We start from the raw sequence: 7,564 nt of genomic DNA on the forward strand, positions 1-7,564 counted from the left end.
CCCTTGATGTAACACTGACAAAGGGACCTTTGAAAGCATTGCACCCAAAAGGCAGAAATGGGGGGTGCAGTCCCTCCTAACTTTTAGAGTCATTTTAACACCAAAAGTTGAGGGGAGGTTTAAAGATTCACAACTCTTTGTGGATTTCTGCTACAGGGTGTCCTGAACCCCTGGCCTACCTGGTAGCAAGGCAGTATGCCAAGTTCAAAGTCCAGGGGTCAATCCACACAATGTCAGGAAATTTAGTCCAAGATCAATCAAAGTAGCTAATTACAGGCAGGTAGCCATGTTGGTCTGCTGTAGTCGAAACAAAACAAAATAAAATAAATAAAATAAAAAATTCCTTCCAGTAGCACCTTAGAGACCAACTAAGTTAGTTATTGGTATGAGCTTTCATGTGCATGCACACTTCTGTTTCAGTGCTACTGGAATGAATTTTTTTATTTTTTATTTTATTTATTTTATTTTGTTTTGACAAAGTCTGAATTCTAGCAGTCAAGATACCTGAAGTACCGTCCCACAGAGGTCCAGGAGCAACCAAGCCAAGGTCCATCAACATGGGCAGTTGAGCAGAAGCAGCACCTCAGCTCTGCTTCCCTTGTGTACTTGCAGCTGATTGCAGCATCTGAGCTTGATGAGGCAGATGACTCTCACCTGTTCCAAGCCTCCTCCAGCTGAGGAATCACAGCCCTCCTCCCAGAGCTAGTGAGCCCCACCTGGCCAGCCAGGGAGCTGGGCTGTGGGCTTTTGCCTGCCTCAGCCTCCAAGAGCACCCCTCCCGCTGCTCCCTATGCCTCAGAGCCCACTGTGTTTGTGGCTCTGGTGATGAGTCCTGCTGCTCTGGATCCAGTGCATTGACATCCATCCTCTAGGCACCCTCCGTCACTCTGTGAGTACTTCCTTCCCCATCCCCAGCTTGCCCTGGTGTGTCCCAGTCCCAGCTACACCCCTCGCCAGGATCCTCTTCCTCCTCCCCGTCGTACTGCCAGTTCAGGACCCATAGATAATAGCTACCACTACAAAGAAATGCAGAGTCTTCTACCAATGGAAGCTTGCAATTTGCTCAGTGGGGAGGAGGATTATCTTCTTAGAATAATTCCAGGTGTGTGGAGAGACGATGCGCTAGATAGAACAGAAGTGCTGGTCCAGGGTAGACTATACAATCAGAGCAGCCAGCTTCTTAGACTATGGCTTGCATGCTAAATACAGTGCCAGATTTAGAGGCTGTTGCACAAGATGCCATCAGAAGGCTCCGCTCCTCCTTGCCCCTGACCTCACAACGCTAAGCCAGCTGGGGCCCTCACAAGGGAATGGCTGCTTTTTTGTTTGAGTTTATAACTTTAGTCTAACAAGTTGCCTGCCCCGGGCCTCAGGCAAGCTCTGCATGGGCCTGCCTCTAGGTAGTACAGTGGTACCTCAGGTTAAGTACTTAATTCATTCCAGAGCTCCGTTCTTAACCTGAAACTGTTCTTAACCTGAAGCACCACTTTAGCTAATGGGGCCTCCCGCTGCTGCTGCGCCGCAGGAGCATGATTTCTGTTCTCATCCTGAATCAAAGTTCTTAACCCGAGGTACTATTTCTGGGTTAGCGGAGTCTGTAACCTGAAGCGTATGTAACCTGAGGTACCACTGTAGTAGCAAGCCAAGCCTCTCTGTCATCTGTAGCTTTTAGAGGCTGACATAGATATCTGCATGTGGAAATTCTTCCTTATCCCACTCAGTTTTTACCATGGATCGCCTTAAGTTCTATAAAAGATGAACCATGATGCAACATAGGGAGATAATTTTATGGGGAGGGGGATTCCCCCTCTACATGACACAGAAGCCTTTCAAGCTAGACCTCTTGAGTCCCAACCCAGCTTTGACTTTATAGTCTTCCTTTTCTGTGCATTATGCTGGCAGGAAGCCAAGTTTCATTTAACACAGAACTTTGATGGCATAACACAGTTAAGTAAAAAGAGGTTGTGGTTAGGGCTTGCACAAATGTGTCTCCCTCAGAGGCGAGCACGCAGTTGCTGAAATCAGCAGGCAGAGGCACCGTCTTAAGGTGACATTTTACCTTGGGTGCTTGACTGTCCCCCTTAAGCACAAGAAGTCTGCCCTGGCTAGATAATGCCATGGGAAAATATATCCACTTTTCTTTACTGTTCAGAAGCTTTATTTTTTATTCAAAATGCTCATACCCTGGGTTTTCTTCATGATACAAGCCACCTTACAAAAATAACAAAATCCTTTGAAAACAGTGATGGACAGAAACAGCAATTAAATAACCATTAAATCCCACTATGATAATTTAAGAAGCCAGAATGGAAAACTGGAGTAATTTTTTTTAAAAAAAATTCTTAATAATTTTTTTTATTATTTATTAAGAAGAATTTTTAATACACATATATTACAAATATACAAACATACAAACATACATTTCATACAATCCTTAAAAGTGTTCAAACATACCTACACTCAATCCCACAAATAATTCATTTTCCCATCCACCACCCTTCACCCCACCTTTGTGTTTGACTTCCAATCTACTTAATTGCCATTTCTTTCCACTTCTATTACTTTCTTTCACACACCTTTAACCTAATTTCATACTTCTTTTTCTGTTACACATTGTTATCCATCTTATTTAGTATTTCAGTATTTGAAACAGAACTTGTTCATTCTAATAGGAGTTCTGATTTTTCGATATGGTTTTGCAAGTATCTTTTAAACACCTTCCAGTCCCTATCTATCTTCTCTTTTGAGATCCTTCCAGTTTCTCCCATTGTTTTGGATATATTGTAGTACTCCAATAATTTGGCAAGCCACTCTATTTTTGTTGGTACAATACCGCTTTTCCAATTTTTCGCAATTCAATAGCCTTGCGGCTACTGTTGCGTATAAATATAAGGTCTTGTCTTCTTCCTTTAGGCTTCCTGGTACTATTCCCAATATAAAACCTTTTGATGGAAAACTGGAGTAAAATTTGATTGATTGTAATTAATGTATGTTGTGAAGCTATAGGATCCTGCCTCTATAAAGGCCAAAAGCCTTCCAGAATACAGTGGTACCTTGGTTTTTGAACGTAATCCATTCTGGAAGACCGTTCGAGTTCCGAAACGTTCAAAAACCGAGGCGCAAAGGGCAGTCTGCAAATTTACTGTACTTTTCCATGTATAAGACTATGTTTTTTTACTCTAAAATAATGTACAAAATCTGGGCTCGTCTTATACACGGATAGTATCTCCCCTCCCCCATTTTCTTAAATCAGAGTCCCCAAAAATAGGGGGCGTCTTATACATGGGGATGTCTTATAGACGGAAAAATACAGTAATTGAGAAAATTGAGCAACACTCAACGGAAGCTGTTCGACTTCCAAGGTGCTTTCAAAAACGGAAGCATTTACTTCTGGGTTTTCGGCGTTCGAGTTCTGAAACGTTAGTCAACGGAGACGTTCGAAAACCGAGGTATCACTGTAGCAAGGAGAAAGACAAGAAGAAACCTCTCTAGGTAGGGAGTTCTAAAGTCTCCCACTTGAGCCAACCAAACATGGCTTTGGAACTGATAGAAGGGGCCTCCATAGAAGGTCTCATGGTCCCTGTTCCAGATTACCACCATTATGGCTTGCCCAAGATGAGTCCTGTAGCACAGGGCAGCTAATGTGGTGGTTTCCAGAACTTGTGGGCTACAGCTGCCATCCTCCCTGGTCACTGGTCATGCTTGCTGGGGCTGAGCGGAGTTGGGGTCCACAGCATCTGGAGGGCACCAGTTTGGCTCTACCCACTACACATGGCAGAAGATGCATGTGAAAGCTCTACTGTGGGCTTGGGAACTAGGGCACAGAAGCTTTTCAGATGTTTTTTCGTCCTGCTGCCCCATCTGTCGCCGTGTCCAATAACTACTCTCTCAAAGTACCAAGCCAGCCTCACAAATGGCACTCCAGAGGGGGCCATTTAAATTTCTTGAAGCATCCACTCGTATACCATTTTGCTCAGAAGAACCTTAGCTCGAGAACACAAAACATACTTTATGTGGCTCTGAAGTGCTTTGGGGGGACAATGAATTGTGCATGCCCACACTAGGCACCCTTTGAAAGCAGCGTTAACTGCCTTGGATGGGGCATTGCAGGTCAACCAGGGCAACGTCCCATACGAGGGAACCCTCTGTTTATATGCCTCTCTGCTTCCCAAGAAGCATGTGCCAGCTCTGAGGACATGGCTGTAATTTAGAGCAGGGGAAACGTGAGCCAAATCTATGCATGCCTATGCAGAGTTTCTTGCACAAAAAGCCTTCTGTCCAAGAATACATCTTTAGCACTATTATTACTAATTATTGGTTTCCTTCTCCCTCTTTAGACTTTAAAAGGGGGTGAAGGCTATGAGGATGGGGAAGACCATCCTTGCTTATAAATGTGTGAAAATGGCTAGCAACTATGGAAAAAATAAAATAAAAGCAATTAGTAGTTGAACTGGCTGCTGGCGTAGCCACAAAAGCTTTTCAGTCAAATTGCTTCTTGGCCTAACAGTTTCTGTGGCTAACATTCAAGTCCGTTTCTTGAGGCTGGCTCATCTTTATCACACCATCCTCCTTTGGAAGAGGTTTGTTAAAATCGTCTGGAGTTTAAAGGGGATGGATTTGGCTGTCTCAGACAGTGCCTGAGCATGTCAGGTGGAACCCAGCCCTCCATTTTATTCACTGATCATAAATTAGTTGCAATGAAACTGGGAAAGTTACTACCACATCCACCCTGGTGTTACTGTGTTCTTCAGACATCAGCCGATGGGCTCTTACTCTGGAAACATATTTTGAAGCTTGAATCTCTGACCTAGATCTCAAAATTCCTGTGGTAACGTATGTTTTGGCACATAAACATATTTGGACTCTGCTGAGCAAGGACTTTGCTCAACTCCAGCTGGGTTTTTAAATGTTTCTTTAACCGATAGACATCTTTTCCTGAAAAGAAATCCAGTTCCAAAATGAAGGAAAACCAATTGTACAAGCAGAAACCTTAATCTGGTCTTTATTTTATTTTTTTTCTAATTAAGAGAATTATGCATATTTAATTAGTGTAATTCTGGCAGCAGAATTGGCCTCCTGTCAAAATCTATTTATTTAGATCATTTTCTTGCCCTAAAACAAGGAATCAGGACAACCATTAGGAAACAAGGTAGCAAAACCTGGGAGTAAAAAAATAATAACATAATATAAAAGGTCATCTCTTTATTTTTGTTACCTTGAACTAGAAAAAGAAAATAACTGGCCAGATGTGAAGATCTTAATAAGTGCCCATTTTGTAGATTTCATCTTGGACAAACATACTTCTATTGTTCCTGGAAAAAAGGGGATAATGGTCAAGGGATGGGCGGCAGATTTGTCTGCCAAAAAGCACTCTCCATCAACTTCTGCTACTGGTGGAACAAAGAAGCAGGTCACTTTCAGGACTCTAAGACGCAATCCAAGCAAGTTAAACATACTTAAGTCAACTGAAATCAGCTCAATTCTACATTGTGTTGGCTGGCAAGGTAAAAAGTAGGTATAAAAAGAATAATTCCTTGGATGACAAGATCCAAGTTTGGGGCAAATATTCTTTGGTGAGAGAACAACAGCAGAGATTTTAAATCGCAAAATATACAGCAAAGTACGGTAAAGATGAAAGTAAGCATGGACCTTTACAATATGTATTTCCAAGTGAGTTCCAAAAATAATACTCTTCCCCCAACATAGGAAAAGACCACACATTTAGTAAGTTAAAAACTGTTTACTTACCAAATCTCCAAAGGTCAGGCTCATTTTCCAGAAAGGTTGCACAGACGGTGAAACTTAGTTTAATTTCAAAGAGGTGAAGCTTCCTAAATTATTGGTATGGGAAGTCAAGAGTGACTTGTGAGAGCCATGCAGTCTGAGCTTGGAGTAACCGGCTAGCACCTCCTCAAACATTGAGCTTCTCTGGTAGTCTGGTGGGGTAAACAAAGGCTTGATTACCTAGTCTCTCTCAAAGTGATCTAAGCCTGGCAGGACAGCTTACTCCATGATCTTAACTCCTTAATGCATTTGTTAGACTTAAACATGTTGGTTATATGAGGCTGGTCATCCCACAAATTGGACTGTAGAGTTGGTGCTGGTGTATGATACCTTCCTCGACCCTCATCCCATAATGCCTTCGGGTGTCTGTTCTCAAATCAATCCTTCACAATGCAAAATGTCCATATGTTTAAATTTTCTCTTATTTTCTCTCATTTCTTTCTGCTAAGAACCCCAGGGCCCCTCAGTTGTCATTTGTTAGTTTCTCCCATACTTGTTCCTGTGCTGCTCTTTTATATCAGCAGAGAAACAATGAAGGACAAAGAGGAGAGGGGAAACTCAGGCAGCAGAATACCTTGGGCCATCTCTGGCCAGAGCCTGGCCTACTTCCCACCTGTACACCTGAACCTTTTCCCAAGTGCAACAGCACCCCGCTTTTCCCGTACCCAAAGAAACTAGGGAAAAGCCAGGCAATGCCACACACAACATCCCCATTACGGTCACCAATAATAATTATTTTTAAAAGTTCTGCAGATGGTCTCCCTTTGCCTAATCCCAGCACACCAATGAGATCACTCCAACAGCACTGAGCAACGACGGTCCCTTTTCACCCAGACCTATGAGATCATCGCCATCTCTTTGCTGCGTAAAATGATCACAATGGAGCTTTTCACGAAGCACGAAGCAGAGAGGGAGAGGAGGTCATCGAAAGCACCAAGAGGCTGGGATTCTTTTTTAAGGTCAGGGACCTTCTAAGGCTCGAGTTTCATGGCAAATGTGTTGGTGACAGAGTCCACACACACACACACACACACACACACCCCACATGCCATCATTGTCATGAGGCAGCTTGCTTTTCTTTTCCAGTGTATTGAGGCCTGCTAATTGACAGTTGGTAAGCATGTCTCCAAAAGCCAGGGCCATGCGTGTGTGAGAGTTGGAAAGGAGTGCAAGGACGACGAGGGAGGGGGGGAAATACTCTGAAGCGGCAGATGGCATTCTGCCACGTTCTCAAAGAATGGCTCGCCTGCGTGTCTAGCTGTCTGCTTGAACCTTGCCACAAAGTGCAGACTGGCTGCCCAGACACTCACAGACAAAATCAGTGTGGCAGGGAGGAGAAAAGTGGGGAGGGGGAGGTTGAAGCCTCTCACAACATGGGGCATCACTGAGCCAGGCAGAGGGGCATCGCTCCCTTACTCACTATGTGGTACGTCAGGTAGAAGTGTATTTAAGAGGGTCGAGGGTAAAAAACAGCAACATACTAGTCACGGGAAACTGAGTTTGTTCTGGATGAGTTAGGAATCTGTTTTATCTTCCCTTGAGCATTATTCCCCATTGGCTTTTTTTTGAAAGGTTTTCCTTCTCTTCCCCCCACCCACCTTGCCCCTGCTGCTTACATTTACATCCCCCTTTTCATTTTCCTCACAATAAATAAATGATGCCAAGGAGTTGCCCAGACTAGTTTTCTGCACGGCATGCATGCTAATGCCCTACACAATGGAGCCAAAGGGAGAAGATCTAGAATTTTCTGTGCCAACTGCCACAACAGGGGACAAGGTAG

The 7,564-nt window shown here is 43.6% G+C and overlaps 1 long non-coding RNA gene across 2 annotated transcripts; it reads right to left on the minus strand.

The window, feature by feature from the left end:
- Nucleotides 1-4,986: 4,986 nt before the first annotated feature.
- LOC308477420 lies at nucleotides 4,987-7,513 on the minus strand. Of its 2 annotated transcripts, none has more exons than XR_013986543.1 (4): nucleotides 7,401-7,513; nucleotides 5,749-5,936; nucleotides 5,216-5,312; nucleotides 4,987-5,112 (listed from the first exon to the last, which is right to left on the minus strand). It is a non-coding gene; the product is annotated as an uncharacterized lncRNA (long non-coding RNA). The 2 variants fall into 2 exon arrangements; XR_013986544.1 differs by lacking the exon at nucleotides 7,401-7,513 and adding an exon at nucleotides 7,205-7,394.
- Between the last annotated feature and the right edge of the window lie 51 nt (nucleotides 7,514-7,564).

This window comes from Podarcis pityusensis (assembly GCF_964106645.2).
Source record: "Podarcis pityusensis genome assembly, chromosome: 5".
Lineage (NCBI taxonomy): Eukaryota > Metazoa > Chordata > Lepidosauria > Squamata > Lacertidae > Podarcis > Podarcis pityusensis.